The 24,612-nt window shown below is 33.8% G+C and overlaps 1 protein-coding gene across 2 annotated transcripts in view; it reads left to right on the top strand.

The window, feature by feature from the left end:
• LOC133646801 (uncharacterized) overlaps positions 1-16,559 on the top strand; it is a 123,198-nt gene extending 106,639 nt beyond the window's left edge. Inside the window, exons 10-11 of one of the 2 annotated variants that reach the window (XM_062042583.1) lie at positions 12,128-12,184; positions 16,473-16,559. The gene's annotated coding sequence lies outside the window, so the exon portion shown is untranslated. The remainder of the gene's footprint in view (positions 1-12,127; positions 12,185-16,472) is intronic. The other variant, XM_062042584.1, reaches the window with a different exon arrangement.
• The last annotated feature ends 8,053 nt before the right edge of the window (positions 16,560-24,612 follow it).

The raw sequence follows: 24,612 nt of genomic DNA, 5'->3' as shown, positions 1-24,612 counted from the left end.
CCATGCCGGACAGATAGGTAGATAGTTTGCTCTCTTCAGCTGATTATGTGCTTGAGGAAGCGAGAGGCCGATAAGCTTCTTTCATCCTCCCGAGCCACTTAGAGAGCTGAAGCACCAGCCTGTGTTGCCGCTCTACCACCAGCCTGGAAAACAACTCATTTGTGTGCTGCGAAATGGCTTCTTAAAAAGCGCACAGAAGAATACGCGCCTGCCACGGGTCACGTTTTGGCTGTTGGAAAAAATACGAGATGAACGAGGACGAACGAGCGTTGTGGTCCAGGAACTAAGGAGTGCTCCGCCCACCGCGCTAACACCAAAGAAAAAATATTTAAAAGTCATATAAAGCCCATAAAGTTGTAATTTTACACAAAAACGGTTATTTTTCATACTTATTCTTGTCATGTACATTTTTTTCGTAATCTTTTCTGACATTATTCTTGTAGACCTCTGTCATTGTATATTTGAAGACAGTGTGGTTATTTTACGTCTTTCCCGAACGGGATATTGTGCTTTTATTTTGGTAAAACTGCGGCTTCGTTCTCATGAATGCATGACTTTATTATTGTAATGTTCCAACTTTTTTCAAGAAATAACGATCTTATACTCAAGATACCGCAACTTTTTTTATGTGATATTCCGACTATTTATACAAAATTGCAAATTTTTTTTCATGAAGTCACGATCTTATACTCAACATACTGCAACTTTTTTCATCTGATATTCCAACTTTATTTCCAATAAATTGCTTCTTATTCGAATGAAATTACAATTTAATTACCATAACATTCCGATTTTTTTTCTTACGAAATTGTGACCTTACACTCACTGCAACTTTTTTCCTGCGATTTTTTGCCTTTATATTCATAAAATTGAAGCTTGTTCCCATAAAATGATGACCTTCTCTCCGTATTATTTAGACTTCTTGAAAAGGTGTAACTTTATTCTCGTGTTATCGCGACTTGTTTTGTGATTGATGATTGATTGAAATTATTGGGACCCTTCCCAATAAATGTCCGTACATTTTACATATTATATATTACGTATACTAATTATTATATTATTGTTGAATTCCGATATTTAGTACTTATATAATATCTAAAAAATATATACAATAATTAATAATAAGTATCACTTTTTTTTCTCCTACTATTCAGCTTTGTTATGAAAGTTCGACTTCATTTTGGTAAAGGGAATATTACGACTTTTTTTCCATTACCATTTAATGCTTGTAAAATTATGACTGTATTATTTAGTGTTCTTATACAATCCTTAAATTATATTCAGTAATCAAGTTACATATCACCTTTTTTTTCTTCATTCTATATAACTTTGTTGTTACAGAAGTATGGCTTTGTTATGGTAAATGTAATATTACTTTTTTTTAACGTTACGATTCAATATGATTTATTATTTGTGTGCATATCATCCTAAAATTATATTCAATATTCAAGTAACACGTCATCTATTTTTCTCATACTGTACAACTTTGTTGTAAAAGTAGGACTTCATTTTGGTAATTGTAATATTTTTTTCTTTATATTACGATGTAATTCTTATAAAATGAGTCCAATACGACTTCTTTTTATGTTACGATTTAATACGATTAAATATTTGTGTGTATCCATCCATCCATCCATCCATTTTTTACCGCTTGTCCCTTTTGGGGTCGTGGGGGGTGCTGGAGCCTGTCATCCTAAAATTATATGAAATATTTAAGTTTCATGTCATCTATTCTTATCCTACTATAAAACTTTGTTACAAAAGTACGACTTAATTTCGGTAATTGTAGTAATACAACTTTTTTTTACATGACAATTTAATGCTTGTTAAATCACGGGTGCATTATTTAGTGTTCATATAAAATTGTATTCAAGTTATCAAGTTACATATCACCTTTTTTTGTCATACTATATAACTTTTTTTGTTACATAAGTATGACTTAATTTTGGTAAATGTAATATTACGACTTTTTTTTACAATTACGAGTTAATACAATTAATTTCTGTATATATATATATATATATATATATATATATATATATATATATATATATATATATATATATATATATATATATATATATATATATATATTTTATCCTAAAATGTTAATAAATATTTAAGTTACATGTAATCTATTTTCTCATACTATACAACTTTATAATAAAAGTATGACTTCATTTTGCTAATTGTGTTTTTTTTTTTTTTCTTACATTACGATTTAATACGAATAGTGCTTCTATACTGTCCTAAAACTATATTAATATTTGAGTTACATGTCATTTTTTTTTCACATGCTAAAGTACGACTTCATATTGGTAATTGCAATATTTTTTCTTCATAATATGATGTAAGTCTTGTAAGATGACTTATGTTCTTGTATTAACCTTAAATTATATTCTATATTTAATTACATATCGCCTGTTTTTTTTTCCTCACAGTATTCAACTTTATGATTACAAACGTACGACTTCATCCCTCATATTCACACTTTGCTCTGGTAGGTTTTAATTTTTCACGATGAATTCCTCCCTCTCAGTAAGGCCATTAGAATAATTGTGTTTATTGCTTTCTTCGTCAAGGTAAATTGTACTGTTAAGAAAAGTAATTGAGTTGACTCTTTGAGAACATGACATAGAAAAAGCATTTTATTCAGGTCTGTATGGAAGTTTCCGGGGTGTTGGAGGCGAGTCAGGAGGGCATCTCTTCTCTGCCTCCTTAATAAGCTGCTTCTACTGTAATATATTGGAGCAATAAAGCAATTCCAAAGCCAGTCTGGCCTTTTGACCAGCACTGAGAGTGTGGAAAGCAGCAGGCCACCTCTGCTAACTAGGCTCCCTCTCTAATATAAGATACCTGTCCCCTGGCTTTTCACAGAGGGGCTTAGCGCTTGATATTTTCATTTGGTCCCTCCAAGATGCCACAGCGCCGCTTTAATCTTGTGTTTGACGTTCAAGCGCTGTGTTCATGAAAAGTCTGGCTCAACTTCGACCTGGGGGTGGTGCCGTCATAGGAAAAAAACGATGGTGGCGGGGCAGGGGGGACGGAGCATGCTGGTCTATCCTTGACCCCTCCCATTGGCCTGCCAAAGTCTTTCCCCTGCCCTTCTTAATCAGGTGGGACCCTTCCCTTTTAGCCGCAGAGATATATTCTCTGCATCCAGCTGCGTCTTTAATTCCGACCGGCACAGATGTCCGCGGATAAAGACGAGGAGCAGAAATCTTTAAGGAAGAAAGAGATGCTGCTGGGTCTCTTAATTGATATAAGAAAGACCCAATAAGGAGTCCTATTGAAATGTAGAATTATATCTGTCACAAATGTATATGGATGGATGTACTGTGTATATATATATATATATATATATATATATATATATATATATATATATATATATATATATATATATATATATATATATATATATATGTATATGTGTGTACAGTATATACATGTATGTATATATATACATATGTAAATGTATATATATACACTACCGTTCAAAAGTTTGGGGTCACATTGAAATGTCCTTATTTTTGAAGGAAAAACACTGTACTTTTCAATGAAGATAACTTTAAACTAGTCTTAACTTTAAAGAAATACACTCTATACATTGCTAATGTGGTAAATGACTATTCTAGCTGCAAATGTCTGGTTTTTGGTGCAATATCTACATAGGTGTATAGAGGCCCATTTCCAGCAACTATCACTCCAGTGTTCTAATGGTACAATGTGTTTGCTCATTGGCTCAGAAGGCTAATTGATGATTAGAAAACCCTTGTGCAATCATGTTCACACATCTGAAAACAGTTTAGCTCGTTACAGAAGCTACAAAACGGACCTTCCTTTGAGCAGATTGAGTTTCTGGAGCATCACATTTGTGGGGTCAATTAAACGCTCAAAATGGCCAGAAAAAGAGAACTTTCATCTGAAACTCGACAGTCTATTCTTGTTCTTAGAAATGAAGGCTATTCCACAAAATTGTTTGGGTGACCCCAAACTTTTGAACGGTAGTGTATATGTATATACATATATGTAAATATATACATATATATTTATATATGTATATACATATATGTACAGCAAATATATACATATATGTATATACATACAGATACATGTGTATGTATAAATATACATACATATATATATATATATATATATATATATATATATATATATATATATATATATATATATATATATATATATATATATATATATATATATATATATATATATATATATATATAAACCTATCCGACACTGTTATGGACAAGGACAGACACAGCCATTGACGCACGTTCAATTGCTTTATTTACCATTAGTGAAAACATTCCACCAGCACTGTCAACAATCTCCTTCCAGTCCGCAGACTATGCGCGCCCTCACTGACGTCATGTCACTTGGCAACAGGCATCGCCTTTTAAAGGCACACACTCATGCACTCTACTCTCATTACACATCTCTCAACTGCATACCCCAGATATATGAATGTTGAAAAAAAGTACCGTATTTTTCGGACTATAAGTCGCTCCGGAGTATAAGTCGCACCGGCGGAAAATGTATAATAAAGAAGGAAAAAAACATATATAAGTCGCACTGGAGTATAAGTCACATTTTTTGGGGTAATTTATTTGATAAAACCCAACACCAAGAATAGACATTTGAAAGGCAATTTAAAATAAATAAAGAATAGTGAACAACAGGCTGAATAAGTGTACGTTATATGAGGCATAAATAACCAACTGAGAACGTGCCTGGTATGTTAACGTAACATATTATGGTAAGAGTCATTCAAATAACTATAACATATAGAACATGCTATACTTTACCAAACAATCTGTCACTCCTAATCGCTAAATCCCATGAAATCTTATACGTCTAGTCTCTTACTTGAATAAGCTAAATAATATTATTTGATATTTTACGGTAATGTGTTAATAATTTCACACATAAGTCGCTCCTGAGTATAAATCGCACCACCGGCCAAACTATGGAAAAAACTGCGACTTATAGTCCGAAAAATACTGAAAAATAATGTTGTTGGTATTTCAATTTGTTTTTGGGGAAAGTATTGGGTAACTGTTTTTACTTTTTAAAATGAATGTTCCTAACACTGTCTACTGTAATAATTTAATATGGTTATTATTGTGTTTCACAGTTACTGTTTTTATTTATTTCCTCACCTTATTTTAGATAAAAGGGAGAAATTGTGTGAATAACTGTGACAGACAGCGTCAATCAAAACAACATTTTTTTCACACAGCTCTTCATAGTTCCATTATGAGAATAAACATAATGGGACCATCATTATGCAGCAGCATTATTGATAAAAGGCTAACTAAACATTAGCATCATTTCAGTGCAGATGGAGGCAACGTTAAACACAATATAGGAGGTGGAGGAGCGCGCTAATGACTTCCTCCTGATGGCTAACTGCCTCTCTCCTCCATCCAGCTGCGCTTGTTTGCCAGGCCGCTTTGCACGCCGTTGTTGTGACGTCCAGCACAAACAAGCCACTTCTCGGCGATCGCTCCGATGAGTCTGCCTCCTGATTGATGTGTAGAATCAATTGCTCCCCATAGCATCCATGTCAGTCTATTACGGCGCCGCCCGCTCTAATGATAGGCTACTCTCCAGCAGATTATAGAGCTGTGGCACAAAGCAACAAAGACTCGCTTCCCTGCATCTGACCTGCTCAGCTATAATTGAGAAAAAGACTCATTTTCGCTCGTGCAGGTAAACACACTGAGATTACAATGCTGATGGAAAGATGGCTGCGTAATAGTCACTTTTCTTTGATGGGGTGTTGAATTATTAATATCGTCACATTAGTGGATCATTTGAAACATCTAGATAGTTATATTTTCTCGGTACAGTATATTTCACAATAAAAGCCTCTCGCATATTGGAAGGCATCAAAACAAGCAAGTTTCCTTCAGGGACTCTCCTTGTTCTTTTTTTGTTGTTGTCAAGTGAACGCACCATGGCACTGCAGAGACAACTACGCTCCAAACCAGGAAATACCAACAGCGTTCCTTATATTCTCATTAAGATAAGCCTAAAAACTGATTTTTATGACTTTTCTAATTCAACAATTGGCATTTCCTTCATGTTGCTATATTCTGTGCTGTGTACGGTAAAACTGTAGGAACTGTAGCGCTGAAAACAGTATTAAAGATGCAAGTGTTTTCTGTTGGTCGATATCGGTAACTATGGATTATTTTATGACCTACATCAGTGGTCCCCAACCTTTTTGTAGCTGGGGACCGGTCAACGCGGGGGGGGGGGGATTTATTATTATACAATTTTTTTTAATTTTTTTCATAAAGAAATACAATCATGTGTGCTTACGGACTGTATCCCTGCAGACTGTATTGATCTATATTGATATATAATGTATATATTGTGTTTTTTATGTTGATTTAATTATTATTTTTTAAACTTTTTTTTTTTTTTTTTTTTTTTTTTACATTTCTTGCGCGGCCCGGTACCAATCGACCAGTACCGGGCCGCGGCCCAGTGGTTGGGGACCACTGACCTACATAAAATACCGACCAAGACAAAAATATATTGAATGTAAACATTTGTATTTAAAGTGTACCTTTTCCTTATAATCCCCTCAGCTATCAAGGCAATAAAGCAAAAAGGAAATGTCTACACCGGGGGCGTCAAACTTATTAAATCTACTCCCAAGTGGGCTAAACTGGTAAAATCACAGCTAGATAACCTACAAATAAAGACAACTTCGGATCGTTTCCTTTGTTTAAAAATAAAACAAGCACGTTCTGAAAATGTACAAATCATAATGTTGGTTTTTTTACCCTTACATGTTGCGGTTAATAGTATTCTGTCTTCATGTGTCGTTATTTATACGTTCTGAATAAATTATGTGATAATGTTCATCGGTCAAACAGGTGGAATTGAGTCTGGCAGAGTTTTAAAATGCTCTAGTTGGTGTTAATTTTTTATTCATCAAGATAAAAGATTTGTATCAAAATTCAATTACAGGATGTTATTTATGTAATTTACTCATTTTCCTCAACTGTACACATAATCTACAAAGATACAAAGAATTGCTATAGCGACATCCAGTGGACACATTTAGAACAGCAGTTTCTTTCATTCAAGGATTTCAGCTCATTTTTATACTTAGCAAACTCATCCCGCCGGCCGGGTAAACCGTGTTGGCCCGCGGGCCGTACATTTGACACCCCTGGTCTACACAAGCATGGTAAACACTCAAACTATGTAAACACAATTCTAAAATCACATTAAACACTTAACAATAACCTTCTAAAATGAAGGTGCAAAAATAAAGAATATGTAAGAAATGCTTAAAAAAGTGTAAAATAATAGTGCAAAGTGTGAAAATGTAAACATGGAGAAGCCTGAGAAGAACTATTTCCTGCAGGTTTCGCACTAGGGCGGTACGGCTGTGCTCTAAAGTGTGGGCAAGGCTAAGGTGGTCTTGGTGGGGTCGAGCGCCTTGCATAATTTACAGACCACTCTCTGCAACTCCCATTTTTAGTTTGTCTTCTCACTCCACGCAAGGAATCAATCACCAGACAACAAGATGGCGCAACCAAACTTTATAGTTGATACTGTCACATGCTGTAAGTGTGTCACTGCCACTCACCAGTAATCACATCCTGTCTTGTCCATGCAACCAACGTTGCTTCACAACTTCCTTTTTTTTCAGGCAAAGAAGATGAAAAAAAAGTTTTGAATGTTGATATCGACTGTGTCTATCGCAAAGTATATTGGTATCGTTTTAGCGCCCACTCCTAGTACAAGAGTATAAGAGTGTATGTATATGTGTATATATACTGTGTATATATATATATATATATATATATATATATATATATATATATATATATATATATATATATATATATATATATATATATATATACATATACTGTATATGTGTATATGTATAATAAATAAATGATAAATGGGTTATACTTGTATAACGCTTTTCTACATTCAAAGTACTCAAAGCGCTTTGACAGTATTTCCACATTCACCCATTCATACACACATTCATACACTGATGGCGGGAGCTGCCATGCAAGGCGCTAACCAGCACCCATCAGGAGCAAGGGTGAAGTGTCTTGCCCAAGGACACAACGGACGTGAGTAGGATGGTAGAAGGTGGGGATTGAACCCCAGTAACCAGCAACCCTCCGATTGCTGTATGTATATTTATGTTTATATACATATGTGTATATATTTTTTATATATGTATGTATATGTATATAGATATGTATGTATATTTATGTATATATACATATGTGTATATATTTATTTATATATGTATGTATATGTATATAGATATGTATATATCTGTATATATGTATACATATATATACATATGTAAGTATGTATATATGTGTTTGTATACTGTATGTGCATATATACATATGTGGATATATGTATGTACTGTATATGTATATATGTATGTACATATACATATGTGTATATGTATGTATATATATGTGTATATATGTATGTACATATACATATGTGTATATGTATGTATACAATATGTATATATATATATATACTGTATATATATGTGTGTATATATGTATGTATATGTTTGTATATATATATATATATATATATATATATATGTGTATATGCTATGCTTTAAGTTGCAAGTATAGCAACATTGAGGTACCATTTGAGGTACAAGCATAGCGTAGCAAATGCCAAAGTAAGATTCAAACAAAACATCCCGTCTTATAGCTAGAGATCGATATAACTTTGTTTTTCCAACCATGAGAAGGAAAAAATAATCTAATGCCAGCCAAGAATGTTCAATTAATATATTCAGCCATGAAATATATATTTAAAAAAAGCTGCTGATGGTGTGTTTGGTACAGAAGTATCTGGAAGTCACCCTCCATGGAAAAAGCTTTACATTATTACATTAATTCATTAAACTAAAATAGTTAATTAATACTACATTATATTGCATTATTTTATACAATTATCTGTTTTTCTTTTTAAAATGTTGCTGTTTTGGGGTGCCAAGCGCCAATGAAATGTAATATAATTCATTTCTATTTGAGATCCAAGTGTTTTGAGTTGAGAGCTCCGTCACTGAACCAAATAGTTGCATAAGTTGAGGTACTACTGTATGTCTCTTGCACAAAGTAACATTATTCCGTACAGTTGGTAAAAGATGACGTGAGAACCTGAGGCGAGAGAAAAGACGCGCGGCTAATGAGACTTGTTAGCGATTCAAATTTATGGAAATGTTATTAGTTGCAGACACCTATCTTTCATGGCTGCCATTTGGCACTGAGGTAATTACAAGCAACAATGGCAGACAAGACCCAGCAGCGCAACAAGCAAACGCGATCAAAGAACGCCACGGAAAGTTCCGTTCGCTGAGCCGGGCCTGGCCGCGGGCAACCGGGCCTCATTAAAGTCCCACTGTGTTGATCACCAATTAACCTGCTTTGTCTGGCTTTTGATGCAACACTGCTACTCCCCACTGATGAAGGTGGGCGTGCGCTGGAGGTGACCATCCCAAGTGGGGCCTGCTGACGAGGGCACGCGCGCTGATTGGTTGATCCCAGAGGGTGATTGACGGCGTGGAGTTAGTGGGCCTCAATAGGGAATAATTAAGGCAAGAATGTGTTTGGGTGACGTGCTGATGAGATGCATCCATCCTGTTGATTGACGTGAAATGATTGTCTCATTTGCACTCCTGTAGAGCGAAATTAGAGCATTTCAGGAAAAACACATTGGCTTCTTTTACACAGAGATCCTTCCAAAATGCATTTATTCATCAGTGCATTTCACACAGAACCTTCAATCAGTAACTATCAGATGCCGCCAGCATTGAAGTCTTGGGTGTTCAACTTTACACATATTGTATGGTGCGCTTTCACACAGGTGACTTCCAAGCTGCGTTGATCATACCTTAGATCCAACATTTCCCGATCAATCGTTGGGATGGTAGAATATTGCCGGGTCCACTTTGTTGTCCCTTATTTTCTAAGTTCCATTAGGGCCGTGACGATTAGTCGACATAATCAACAAATATTTATCGTGGATGCGCCACGTAATGTACTTTTTTATATTCTTCTACCACTAACCCACACCGGAACCTCTAGGGAATGTACATCCAGCCTACTTCTTCCCATCCTGTGTAATTCCTTAATGAAAATATGCAAAGGAACACCTTTTTTTTGTCTTTTTTTTCCTTTTTTGTTTTTTGTACTACCGTTATTTACTTTTTCTGTACTTATCTTTTAGGTTGTTTTTTTTTAGTATATGACATTCACTGTTATGTTTTTTAAAAGTTGTTTTTTTTCCTTTTTTTTGTTTTTTGTACTACCATTTATTTATTTTTTCTGTACTTATTTTTGATTTGTTTTTTAATATGACATTCACTTTAATTATTTATTTTTTCAAGTGCAATGTTTTTAAGGACAATGTATTGTATAATTTAGTGAAATATTATTTTAGTTTTTTTTTAGTATATGACATTCACTGTTATATATTTTTTAAGTTTGTTTTTTCCCCTTTTTTTGTTTTTTGTACTACCATATTTTTTTTATTTGTTTTTTAATGTGACATTCACTTTAAATATTTCTTTTTTTAAGTGCAATGTTAAAGGACAATTTATTGTATAATTTTGTGAAACCATTTTTTAGTTGTTTTTTTTTTTAGTATATTACATTCACTGTTATGTATTTTTTAAGTTAGTTTTTTCCCCTTTTTTTGTTTTTTTTGTACTACCATTTTTTGTATTAGTTTTTTAATATGACATTCACTTTAGTTGTTTATTTCTTATTTTAAGTGCAATGTTAAAGGACAATATATTGTATAATTTTGTGAAACCATTGCGGTTAAGTAATTTAAAAAAAAGAAAATACAAACCTATGTTTAATGTGAACTTTGTGGAGCGGAACTCGTGTTTTACGACGACTTTGCACGAGCAACGAGCACAAGCGTCGTCGTCTTCCTCCTCGTTATCACGGCATTAAACTATACAGTATGAATAAGATACGCATTTATCGTTTTTTAACTAATACCAGTTGTATTTCAAGTGTAAATACAATTACTAAAGTAGCGTAGAAGTTGCTAGTCATGTATCACAAATAGAAATTGACCCATTTGATTTTGTCTGTTCTTAAGCAAAAGGCAAATATAAGTGGACGTGCAAAGTTCATGTTAATACTAATATTCCTAGTTGTAAATAAAGAGCAGATAACAAGTACTATTTTTTAAAGTAGCATTCCTTTAGGTCAGCAGTTCTCAAACGTTGTTCATTCGATGTGGCTCTCCAAGTACCACCATAATGACCAACATTGGAATGCAGTAGCGTAGTAGGCTTAAATATCCATTAAAAACAAGGCAGAGGTTTTATTTAACAAGTATATTTAATAGTTGTGGCCACTGTGACAGTACACACAGTTTGAACAGTAACACTGTTTGAATATAGGAAAATAAAACAATGTACTTCACTAATGGGAATTTTTTTTTTTTTCCTTTTTGCAAATCACTGCTTTAGGTGGCTGATGAAAGCTAAATAATCATAACAGTACTGGATTAAAAAAGGTTTTCATGAATTTAAATTCAAGTTTACAGAATATCTTGCAATGTAATCAATTTATTTTTCTTTGTGTTTATTGACTTTGTGTGATAAAGTAAAATCATTCATTCCCTAGTAATTTATGTTTTTTCTGTTACAATTTACCTTAATAGCTTTTGGGAATGATTTAAGATAAAGTCATGTAAAGCAATAATCGTTTGGCTAGTCGATTAATCGAAAAACATAATCGCTGACTATTCGACTAATGAAATGGTGTATCCATGCTGTTTATGCACTTTAACACAGGCGTCATCCTGCCTCTATTTCAGGTTCAGTAGCACCTCTAGAAAATAAACAGCTTGGTGGATCTGACTACATATCCAAAGCCAAAAAATCGCCAAGTGGATTCAGAAATGTTGTTCCCATTTTGTTAACACAAAAAAAGCCAGGTAGCGAGAAAGTGGTTGTGGATTTGTTTATTCCGTATTTCCGTTTTCCACACTTTTTTTTCCCCGTTTCGCTGGTCTGTCTCTGACAAAACTTTTTTTTTTTTTTCTGTCTTTCAAGTTTCGACCGTGCCCTCTCTCTCCCTTCCGCTGCACGCAAAAAAGATCAACCAACAAGGTAAAGTGGATTGTTTTTGTTTTTTAAACCATTTTTAATTCCTAATCATTTTAGCGACCTGGCTGGTAAAGTTAAGTTTTGTGATGTCAGCAGGGAGGCTGCATACGAGGACAGCTCAACTAGTTGTTGTTTTGACTTTGTTATTAAATAGAAAGTTGAACCATGACCCCCTATGTCTAAGTCTAAGTTGTCATGTTTGTTTGACAACAATACTGTATAGCGCTTTGTATTGAGTTCAAAGTGTACAAACTTTTACTAAAATACGGACTTTTGTCGGGGCTGAAATCTATTATTCGTTTTCATATTGTTTCTTATGGAGAAACTTTCTTCAATATACAAACTTTTCAAGAACCACTAAAATTCGTAAAATGAGGTTCCACTGTGCGTTTTTTAACATCATTAAATCTCTAGTTATAAATGAACACTTAGCTAACAGTCGCTGAAGAATCCTCGAAGTGTCGTTGCTGCGGCCGTCGTCAAATACTTCGTCACATCCTGTTTAATTCCTCTCAATTAGAACTGGGCTTCAATGTGCTGAAACCTCGGACTTGAGTTATATAATTTATATATCATTAGCCGTGTCGTTAGCATTGAGCTACTGCGTTGTTTCCGCTGTTGTTGTTCGATATCGCTCACGTCCAAAAGGCTCGCCAATGTTCATTTTCAGTTCAGTTTAATTGTTTATATAGCACATTTAAAAACAACCCCAGTTGGCTAGAGTACTGTACAGACATACTGTAAGAAACATGTTTTAAATAGTGCAAAACAGTGTCACATGTTATTGATGAGGCAGGGGTCAAATAAGATGTTTTAGTCTCAACTTACAATGAGAAAAAAATACGTAAACCATTGTTTACGTATCTCTTTTTTTACGTATCTCCATCGTCATGGAAACGGATATTCATCAAGCGGGATTAATCTATTGTGATCATAATAATACAAAATAACACCTGTACTGTAATACATATAAGACTTCATGTAGGTCAACACATTTAAATTTTGTTAATAAAAAATACAAAAACATTTGAATACTTTTAAATAACTACAAAAAATGCAGAAATATTTTTTAATTAAAAAAGTCAACATCGAAGAAAATTTAAATATATTATTTCCTAAAGATCTATTTATTACGATAATACAAATACTTAGTAATTTACACTTTAAGAAAATGAATACAAGTGCAAAAATATGTTTAAATATATACACATTTTTACAAAAATATATACTAAATAATTAGCCTGAAAAATCAAATGATTAATGATGTAATTACAAATATTACATAATTTACAATTTCTAAAAGTACATCCATATTTTTTAAAATATTTATGCACTAACATATAAATAATGTATTTTTTACAAGAAAATGTACTAAATGAAGAGCCTAATTAATTTTGTACTTACAAAAAATAAAAACACCTAAATATTTACACTTTAAAAAAAGAAGTACAAAATAACTCCCAAAAGCGCAGAAATATATTTGCAGTAAGTAGAAAATTTACAAAGAAAATAAGTAAATACATTTTTACAAGAAAACATACAAAATAATAATAATACAAAATAAGACCTGTACTGTAATACATATAGGACTTCATGTAGGTCAACACATTTCAATTTTGCTTAAAAAAATACAAAAAGTAGACTGTGAAGGTGACAATATGTAATGATGGGTAACATTTACGTTTGAACCGATACCAAGTACCGGGAATTGGTACCGGTACTCAATGGTATCAATTTTTGGTACTTTTGTGTGTATTTACTAAAAATATATTGTTTTTGATAGTAAATTATAATTGTTTTTATTGCAAAATTTAAAAATGAGATGATTATGATAACTGCTGTCAGTTATTTCTGAGTCTCTATTACAGTTACAAGTCCAAAACTTTAGATTGCAGTGGTCTATAGTTTTGGTGCTTTGTCTTCAGTCCAGTCTTTGCTCTCGAGTCTTTTGTTGCGCCCTAAAAAGTGTTAATAGTGTAAATATTGTACTTGCGCACTAGCCGTGCATCTTTGTTGTAGTTTTCATTACCAAATGTTGAAATCTCTTTTTTTACCTATCTCGATCGTCATGGAAATGGAAGTCCCGCTTGATGAATATCTATTGTGATCTTGATAATAAAAAAAATAAGACCTGTAATGTAATACATATAAGACTTCATGTAGGTCAACACATTTCAATTTTGCTTGAAAAAACGCTCCAACGTAAGTAAAGTAAGGACTTGTAACTGTAATAGAGACTCAGAAATAACTGACAGCAGTTATCATAATCATCTAATGTTTGAATGTTGCAATAAAAAATTAGGTTTTACGATCAAAAACAATATATTTTTAGTAAATACACGCTAAAGTACCAAAAATTTTACGTTTGAACCGATACGGTACCAATTCCCGGTACTTGGGAATCGATATAGGTACTCAATGGTACCAATTTTTGGTACTTTTGTGTGTATTTACTAAAAACGTATTGTTTTTAATAGTAAAATACATTTTTTTATTGCAACATTTAAACATGAGTTGATTACGATAACTGCTGTCAGTTATTTCTGAGTCTCTATACAGTTACAAGTCCAAAGGATTGCAGTAGTGGTGCTTTGTCTTCAGTCCAGTCTTTGCTGTCTAGTCTTTTGTTGCGCCCTAAAAAGTGTTAATAGTGTAAGTATTGTACTTATTGCACACTAGCCGTGCATCTTTGTTGTAGTTTTCATTACCAAATTTGGAGTTGTTGGAATCTATTTTTGACCTATCTCGATCGTCATGGAAACGGAAGTCCCGCTTGTTGAATATCTATTGTGATCATGATAATAAAAAAATAAGACCTGTACTGTAATACATATAAGACTTCATGTAGGTCAACAAATTTCAATTTTACCTGAAAAAACGCTCCAACGTAAGTAAAGTAAGGACTTGTAACTGTAATAGAGACTCAGATATAACTGACAGCAGTTATCATAATCATCTGGTTTTTAAATGTTGCAATAAAAAATGAGATTTTACCATCAAAAACAATACATTTTTAGAAAATACACTCTAAAGTACCAACAATTTTACATTTGAACCGATACGGTACCAATTCCTGGTACTTGGTAATCAATATAGTTACTCAATGGTACCAATTTTTGGTACTTTTGTATTGTATGTATAACGTATTGTATTGCTGTCTAGTCTTTTGTTGCACCCTAAAAAGTGTTAATAGTGTAAGTATTGTACTTATTGCGCACTAGCCGTGCATCTTTGTTGTAGTTTTCATTACCAAATTTGGAGTTGTTGAAATCTGCATTTCAAATAGTTTATGCTATTAGCATCAAGTCAGCGCCTTTTTGGAAACGTGGAGCCCTGCTTTACTGACCTTGGAGCGTTTTTTTGAGTCAGTTTCTTTGTTGGCATGGAAAGTTGCAACATTACATAGAGGTAGTTTGGCCGAGTCTGCTCTCAGTGCTGCTGGAGTAATCCCGAAGAGTCAGGCGTGGCGTTTACGCGCAACCCAGGTACCGTAACATGGCACCTTTTGAATTTTACGTTAATCAGCGGAATTTGGTCAGTGCCAAAAAGTACCGGATTGGCTACTAATGTGTCATTTTTGCATAGCAGTATTATTTAAATGTCCGACTCTTTGCAAAAATCCTGTACTGGCGACCTGTTCTAAAATATGAAATAGAAAGTTTCAAATATATGACGTCAACTTGATGTCATGCCAAGTCCAGCAGGTGTGTTTCAATGTCGTGAAGCAACAAGCATGAAGTTATTAAGTGGATGAATTAAGTGACCGGCGCCGTGAGAGGAAGATTAGCGCTGCAAGCAGATGAATAGATGAGGCAATCTCTCGGCTGATTAGAAACCGCCGAGCGGCCAACAAATAGGTGGCCAGTCTTAACTTTCATTATGGCGGCGTGGAGGTCATATTTAAAATGAGAGACTAGCTGCTCATCACAATATTGCTGGATTATCAGCTACCTGCGAAGAAAGCCAGCCGCCCCCCCGGCTCCGAGGTCGATAAGAGTTTGACTGCATTTGGAATTAATTTTCCTCAGCTTAGAGAGTCGGGCTCCTATCTTGTTATTGATCACAGCGTTAATCCATAACCAAGCTCATCCTTTCCCCCGCCGAACCAGCAGGAAAATAGAAAAGGCTCACCGTGGAGGACACTTGAGTGGAAACAAGAAGGAGAAGAGACGTGGAATACCCCACTTCATCTTTTTCTCTTTCATTCATTTTTCTCTCCATTGCATTGATTTCCGCGACAGCAGGGGCTCGTCACACCTCGCCTCCTTTATCTGTTTGTCTTTTCCAACAGAGGGACCTCCACTGTGGATGAAATGTAGCCCACGACCCTTGACCTTTTGGGGTTCAGCATTTGTCTCCAGTCCAGTGACCACAAACAACCCCTGGTTTGCTGTAAATGTCAGCGCGGCGGAGTCTCCGCCCTCTCGCCTGTGAAGCACAATGCTGCGCTCAACCTGCACTAATAGGACACTTTGATGGCGGCGCCGTCATCGCTGTCCTGTATTTGATATCTCACACACACTGGGTGTGTATTAGCACACCTTTGGCTTCCTGTGCTACTGATTAGCACTGCACTGCCCAATTGACTATCCAATTGGCCGGTATTAAAATATATTAACATAGATTTTTTTATTTATTTACAACAACATGTCCAAAATATATTTCAATTATTTATTGAAAACCAAATAATAAAAATACCTAATCATTTTACACTAGAACATTTGTAGTAATTTTCACTTTTTAAGAAAATGTATTAAAGTGCAAAAATATGTTTTTCAATATATACACATTAACATAGAAAACAACTCTTATTTTACAAAAATGTATACTAAATATATAAATACATACTAAATAATTAGCAATATATTTTTTATTTATTTACAAGAACACATCCAAAATATATTTCAATTATGTATTGAATACCAAATAATAAAAATACCTAATTATTTTACACTTTACATTTTTTTAAATAACTACAAAAAATGCAGAAATATTTTTTAATAAAAAAAATCTACATAGAAAACATTTCAAATGTGTTGTTTCCTAATTACCTATTTAATTACGATAATACAAATACTTAGTAATTTACACTTTGTGAAAATGTATAAAAGTGCATACATGTTTTTTTAAATATACGCACATTAACATGGAAAAAAACTCTTATTTTTACAAATATATATACTAAATATATAAATAAATACTAAATAATTAGCCATATATGTATTATTTTTTATTTACAAGAACATGTCCAAAATATTTTTTCAAATATTTATTGAATACCAAATATTAAAAATACCTAATTATTTTACACTTGAAAATGTTTTAAATAACTACAAAAAATGCAGAAATATTTTTTGATTAAAAAAAACAACATAGAAGACAATTTTCATTTATTATTTTCTAATTATCTATTTAATTACGATAATACAAATAATTTACACTTTTTAAGAAAATGTATAAAAGTGCAAAGCTATTTTTTAAATATATAAACATTAACATCGAAGAAACCTTATTTTTACAAAAATATATATAAATCAAAAGATTAATGATGTAGTTACAAATATTACATAATTTACACTGTTTTAAGAACATGTATAAAGGTACAGAAATATTTTTTTTTAAATATATGTGCAGTAACAGAAATATATATATATATATTTTTTTTTTTAACAAGAAAATGTACTAAATAAATAGCCTAATTAATTTAGTAATTACAAAAAATACAAACACCTAAATATTTACAGTTTAAAAAAAGAAGTACAAAATAACTCCCAAAAGCGCAGAAATATATTTACAATAAGTAAAACAATTTACAAAGAAAACTAACATTTATTTTTACACGAAAACATACCAAATATAAAGCCTAATAAATCACATCATTAATTTGTGTAATAATAAATATTTTAAACCATAAACGTGTTTAATAAAATGTAAATATAAATGTAAATACTTTTTATATATTTTTCCCCATATATTTAGAATGGCCCTCATAAAAGCTGAAGTGGCCCCTTATAGGTGAGGAAATATAAAAATTTGCTTCCACAAACAAATTATTATGAAAATGTCATATTTCTACTAACTACAGTGTGTGATTTTAGCACTGGTAATTTACTGAGAGAACAGCTTTGCTCATGTACCAAATGAGCAATTAACTGATGCTTTTAACATTCTTTTATCTTCCTTTAGCGTCTAATGCAGTTTAGAATATCCATCCATCCATTTTCTACCGCTTGTCCCTTATATGAAATGTTATTTTAGATACATATTTCAGCCTTTCCTCTCAATGCACGGCCAATGGACTGTTCAAAAGACATTGGTTGCAGTTAAATATTTTTGAAGCAGTGCGCCTCGCCCTTCCCCCTTTCAATAAACACACACACACACTTTTTCTCCTGTGCGGTCCTCCCAAGGTTGGTGTCTCTGCGTTAGGAGTCTATTGTTGCCCACCGCTGGATAATACCCTTATTAATTGTACCTCTTTGTAAGGTGTCAGCTGCAGCCTCAGATTGAGATGGATGGATCTCTGGAGTCTGCTCTCTGGCCTCCACAGACGCTCTATCTCTGCTGCACGGGCCTGCATGTGTGTGTAAGTGTGTGTGTGTGCCTGAACACTCACAGCAATTTTTTTTTGTTATTATTACATGTTAGACAAAAAACAAAAAGGAATCTCCTTCTGCCTAAGATAATTACCAAAATATCTACAGTCCCGATCCACAGCAGTGATAAATATCCTTTATTCCGTGTCCTGCAGAAATAAAGTTAATTAGGTGGATTGAAGCCTCGGTGAGATCAACAGCATTAACATCAAATCCTTTCCCTCTCATTAAAGGAAAGAGGCCAGTTAATTGATGCATATTAATCCTGGCTGATGCTCATTTTAGCTGGAGAAAGAAGACACCAGAGTCTTCGTCTTCGAACTGTTTAGGTTTGATCAGTAACCCAAACAACATTTCCCACTTTTAAAGTTGAACAGTTGTTTTTCACCACACAAAGAAGCAAAAAGGCCTACTTAAATTCAATTTTAAGCCACATGCATCACTATAATGGAGAAGAACCATATGACTCCCCTCAGCCAATCAGGGAAGATAATTATCTTGAAGGTGTATCATTTTTACGTTTGAAAAAACTACTAAAGCAGGGGTGTCAAACGTAAGGCCCGTGGGATGAGTTTGCTAAGTATAAAAATGAGCTGAAATTTTTGAATGAAAGAAACCACTGTTCTAAATGTGTCCACTAGATGTCGCAATAGCAATTCTTTGTATCTTTGTAGGTGACGCTACATGTTAAAAAAAAAAAAAAACACGTTAGTGCACCAGTCGAGGAAAATGAGCAAACTACATAAATAACATCCTGTAATTTGATTTTGATATTATTTTTTTATCTTGATAGTTTGAAAATTAACACCTATGAGTTGACTGATGAACATTATCACATCATTTATTCAGAAAGTATAAATAACGACAAATAAAAATAGAATACTATTAACTGCAACATGTAAGTGTAAAAAAAAAAAAAAAAAAACATGATTTGTACAATTTAAGAATGTGCTTGTTCTATTTTTAAACAATTAAATAAATAGCCTTTATTTTTAAGTTATCGTGCCGTGATTTTACCACTTGGGAGTAGATTTTTCTCCATGAGTTTGACACCCCTGTACTAAAGATTTTTTTTATTTTTTTTTCCAATGTCACTTAAATTTGATTTGTGCCCTCTTTGAATCCGCTTCATGATCGGATTTTTGCAGGGATGTTGCTGTCTTCCATTGCATTGTCAAGACTTCACTTCCTGCTTGAAGTGAGACCAAATTGTTATTTTTTTCTACGTTGTTGCCTGTGTGTTTTTGGTAAATTAATTAAAACCAAAAATCTATTACAATTTTGTTTTTATTAAAACGGTGTCCAAAGTGCTGGCCCCCAGAGGAAGAAAACAAAAACAGTAAAAATGTCAACAAAAAAAGCAAAAAGACAATGTATGAGTAAAGGTGTAAATTTTGGTACTAATAATAATAATAATAATACAGTTCATCACTGATAACACAAACCTGACACACATTTTTGACTTCAAATATATATAATGAATGTTTAAAAAAAATCACAAAATAAAATTAAAATTGACTTTACATATGCAACCCTTGTTGTAAAAGGTTTGAACACCCCGTATATAATATAATTTAAAAACATTTATTTTTTAACATTAATAATATATGTATTTATTTAAGAATAAATACACATATGTCAAAACAGTTTATTCAAAAATAATTTCATTATATTAAAAATGTGAAATTCAATTATTTAAAAAAAACAAACTTGGTGATCCATTGCAAAAGATCTGACGAAAACCGAAGCAACTTTTCTTTTAAGAAAAAGCATAATGACTTTGTTCCGGATGCACAAAAAATATACACATGACACATTTTATAGAGAATATTTCCAGTTTTACATGCTGAAAACAATGCAAAATACTTGTAAATGGGGACTGAAATAGAAGAAAAACAATTTTTTTATTCAACACTATTAATGGCGAAGACGGCAATGAGCAGAGAGAACCAAGCTACATTCTTTCTTGAATTCAATTGTGTTTCTCACCTTCTTTATCAAAGCACTGGCACTCGCTAGTTTTTGTAGTCTGCAAACAAGGACTATTGCACGCAATGTTTAGCCAAACATGCTAACTGTGGATTTAGCAACAATATGATCCTCACATTGTCACACTGCCTCGGACTGCGCAGGCGGGGAAAAACGAAGCACAAATCCCCTGGAAGAAAAAAAAAAAAAGAAGCACGGGACATGAAATGATCCACTCCCCTCAGATCCATTTAGTGAGGCCTTGCACGTTTTCAAAGTGTCAATTGTTTTCGTCTCTTGGAGTGTAGATGGAATGTTTGAATTCCACTATTAAGTGCGGCGCCCGCTGAGTTAAATTACGGTCCCGGGGCCGCCGGGTGGGAGTAATCAATAAAAATACACGAGGCGCCCGTGTAATGTGTCTGCTCCGAGCAGCGGGGACGCCGTCCCCCTTAGCCTGCCCCCCAGCAGGTTAGATAAATATGATAGTGAAACGGGGCACAGCGGATTATATGATATCAATGTGGAATCAGCCGAGTGCTATTACTCTCTCCCAGCCCACTGTGAGGGCTATTGACCAGGGCTGAGCTGTCCTCACCTCCAACCAGGAGTCTCCATTTCACTTAACTCTCACTCTTCATGTTCTATATGCAACATACTGACGTGTACCATGTGACCCCTCCCCTCAGACAATTAGCTGATGTTGTTATTGGGCGCTCATACACTAACCTCATATCGCCGGTCCACTCGCACTCCTATTGATTAACTTTGGTTCCACGGATCAAACCTAAGAGGCCATTATCAGCGTCTTCCCGGGACGGAGCTGTACGGCCCTCCTGGCGGGTCACCACCTCTCTGGCCTTTGTGGGCCTGCATGTAACCCGGCCCCCCGCCCCCCTCCGGCGCTCAAGGCGTCATTATCATGCTTGTGTTAAATGACACGCGGGTCAACACGGGCGCTCCGTGTTGATGTCTGGCATGTGAGCAATCGCGTCGCCAAATGCCACGCGGACGCTTTATCGATCGAGATGTGAGCGAGGCGGAGAAGACAAGATTATGCATGTCGGCACAGGAGTCTTGAACGTCACTCACAAATGACAAATAAATTAAAGTAGTCAGGAAAAGGCCCGCGGTCTCACTTGTACCCTCTTTGGAATAAAGCTGGATTTTACATTTTGGGGAGGGGGAACTGTCACGTATTTTAAATTTAGTGGTGCTTCGGTTTGTTACAAAATACTTGTATCGCAAATCGATAAAGTGAAATCAACTTGGGCCCCAAAAAGCACAAATTTGAACAAAAAACAATTTTTACACAATAAATATTGTTTGAAAAAAACAATAACCAGGGCATCCTCAACCTAAGGGGGGGCCCTGGGACTGAGGGGGTTTTGGGACTATATATACACACACATATACATATATGGATACTTATATAATATAGATTTTTGATTTCTTTGAATCAAGTAAAAATTGTTACAAACAAGAATTGCGATTATTTCAAAAATACATGTTTTTGATTTTGATTAAAAAAAAAAAAAATCTATTACATACAGTATATATGTGTATATATATATATATCTATATATATATATATATATATAGATATATATATATATGCGACGAGCCACTTTTGGGGGAAAATTTTGGCTTCCAGAAGATAGATGTATGTGTGTATATATATATATATATATATATATATATACACACTACCGTTCAAAAGTTTGGGGTCACATTGAAATGTCCTTATTTTTTAAGGAAAAGCACTGTACTTTTCAATGAAGATAACTTTAAACTAGTCTTAACTTTAAAGAAATACACTCTATACATTGCTAATGTGGTAAATGACTATTCTAGCTGCAAACGTCTGGTTTTTGGTGCAATATCTACATAGGTGTATAGAGGCCCATTTCCAGCAACTATCACTCCAGTGTTCTAATGGTACAATGTGTTTGCTCATTGGCTCAGAAGGCTAATTGATGATTAGAAAACCCTTGTGCAATCATGTTCACACATCTGAAAACAGTTTAGCTCGTTACAGAAGCTACAAAACTGACCTTCCTTTGAGCAGATTGAGTTTCTGGAGCATCACATTTGTGGGGTCAATTAAACGCTCAAAATGGCCAGAAAAAGAGAACTTTCATCTGAAACTTGACAGTCTATTCTTGTTCTTAGAAATGAAGCCTATTCCACAAAATTGTTTGGGTGACCCCAAACTTTTTAACGGTAGTGTATATATATATATATATATATATATATATATATATATATATATATATATATATATATATATATATATATATATATATATATATATATATATATATATATATATATATATATATATATATATATATATATATATATATATGTGTGTGTGTGTGTGTGTATATTAGTGTTGTCCCGATATTAATATTTTGGTACCGGTACCAAAATTATTTCGATACTTTTCGGTACTTTTCTAAATAAAGGGGACCACAAAAAACTGCATTATTGGCTTTATTTTAACAACTAATTTTACGGTACATCAAACATATGTTTCTTATTGCAAGTTTGTCCTTCAATAAAATAGTGAACATACAAGAACACTTGTCTTTTATTTGTAAGTAAACAAACAAAGGCTCCTAATTTACCTGCTGACATGTGCAGTAACATATTGTGTCATTTATCATTCTATTATTTTGTCAACGTTATTAAGGACAAGTGGTAGAAAATGAATTATTAATCTAGTTGTTCATTTACTGTTAATATCTGCTTACTTTCTCTTTTAACATGTTCTACCTACACGTCTGTTAAAATGTAATAATCACTTATTCTTCTGTTTTTTGGATACTTTACATTCGTTTTGGATGATACCACAAATTTGGGTATCAATCCGGTACCAACTCGTTACAGGATCATACATTGGTCATATTCAAAGTCCTCATGTGTGCAGGGACATATTTCCTGACTTTATTAACATAATATAAATAAAAAAAACCGAAAGAAGAAGTTTTGATGCTAAAAAATATTGACGTAATGATAGTAGTATCGACTAGATACGCTACTGTACTTGGTATCATTACAGTGGATGTTAGGTGTAGATCCACCCATGGCGTTTATTTACATTTTGACGCCGGTGAGCTACGGTGTGTAGTACTTTTCAGAGGTTGTATAGTACCGAAGAAGATTCATTAGTATCGCGGTACTATACTAATACCGGTATACCGTACAACCCTAGTGTGTATATATAAACATATAAATATATATTCATTTATATGTGTGTGTATATATTTACTGTTATGTTGTTGAATATTGTTGTCAACAAATTAAAATACAGCTTCACCACTTAAGTCATATTTTTTGCGCTTGAGAAACTTCGTTATGACTTTAGCTCCAGACTTCTTCTGTGTATTTGATATTGTCATTACTGCCACAAGTGGCGGAAAAGTGTATTACAACTGATACGGATGACAGCTGATGAACAGATATTGGGGGCTCACAGCCCAACAATGATTAAGAAACACTGCATTAGAGAGGCTGACTTCTACAGTATCAACAGCTTTTCCATATTCTCATGGATAAATGTCTGCCATTTTGGGATTATTTTAATGTTCTTAGCTAGTGGTAATATATAATATATTATTATATATAATCATCGACTCCTGCTTTAGGAACAGTATTACCTCGGTCATATTTGTTGGTGATCTATTTCTCTAATTCAATGAATATAATCTACTTCTTTTTGTTAGCAATGTCCTTCACGATCATGTTCGTCCTTGCCATGATTGGAAAACCTAAGTTATGTCTTGCTAGCTATTACTGCAACTACCGACCGAGTCAGTTCTTTCTTGCGGGATTCACTGTGACATTTGCTACGCTAGCTATAAA

This window comes from Entelurus aequoreus, linkage group LG03, assembly GCF_033978785.1.
Source record: "Entelurus aequoreus isolate RoL-2023_Sb linkage group LG03, RoL_Eaeq_v1.1, whole genome shotgun sequence".
In the NCBI taxonomy this organism is placed as follows: Eukaryota; Metazoa; Chordata; class Actinopteri; order Syngnathiformes; family Syngnathidae; genus Entelurus; species Entelurus aequoreus.
Note: the sequence above shows the minus strand (reverse complement) of the source record. Positions and strands in the feature narration are given on the sequence as shown.